This window comes from Myzus persicae, unplaced genomic scaffold (assembly GCF_001856785.1).
Source record: "Myzus persicae strain clone G006 unplaced genomic scaffold, MPER_G0061.0, whole genome shotgun sequence".
Classification (NCBI taxonomy): domain Eukaryota; kingdom Metazoa; phylum Arthropoda; class Insecta; order Hemiptera; family Aphididae; genus Myzus; species Myzus persicae.
Genome location: NW_019100566.1, coordinates 34,170 through 35,320, shown reverse-complemented (window position 1 = coordinate 35,320; position 1,151 = coordinate 34,170).

Here is a 1,151-nt window from a genome sequence, read left to right as displayed (position 1 = left end):
ATTGTCCTTCTTGAGGCCTCTTCAGGTTAATTGGATGCACCCAATAGCGCCTATTGTAGCTTTTCTGCTTTTTTGCTTTTTGATGGCGTTTATATAAAGCGTAAGCTACGGCTACGGCCTCAACGTCGTCTAACTCCATGATTAAATGAAAAAATTAAGTACACTATTCACTTTTAAATAACTTTAAATTCACTTTAAATTTATGGTAAAATTTTGTAAGTGTTCCTCAACCACGTTTTCGGGACAAATGATTCGCTCCAATTTGTATAACCTATTATTTTGACTTTTGTTAAGTTTGGCGCCAATAAATTGGGTATGAGAAATTAGTGGGGACGCGATTTTTGACGCTCGTGTGTAAGCGTACGCGTACGCGTTTTTATATTTGCCGCGATTTGAAAATCACGTACGCGCGCGATCGAATCGCTCCGTGTGTAACCAGCTTAAAACTCAAACTAATAATAATAATAATAATAATAATCTAAAAACATCTTTTTTTCACTTCTAAATATATATGTATTAGTATAAATCTTAAAAGCTAATGGCCTATGCTGTCGAAGCTATAATGTTCAATAAAAAAAAATAATAATAATAATCTAAATAAAATATTTTAAAAAAACACAAAAATAAAAAAAATATTACTATTGTTGCGGGCCTTGACACTCTAGGCGCCACTATTCACTATATAATAACATAGTATATAATATAATATAATATATCATAATGTTATTACGGTCATAAACTCCATATATATAATTAACATAAATATTGCAACAATATAATATAGAATATGTACACGACTAGAAATCATGAACACGAGTCGCTATTCTAAGAATTGGCAACAACAACCGAAACATGCACACATACAAGCTGCACGCGCCGCTACATCAAAGGAGCCGCCATCACTTATAAGGGAGCCCGTGGAACAGCCTGGGCAGATGTATCATAGCCACGGAGACCTGAGCAACTTCTCGTCACACACGCACACGCTATTATACACTTACTATATTTTCTGCTAAATAAACGTAATTCTACAGTTCAATTTATTACTTGTTGATTTGTCTCTAAAGCTTACGGCTTTTGGATCCTTTGAGATTACGCACACAACACTATTTATAAAAATTAAAATTATGAGCAATACCTTTCAAAACCTC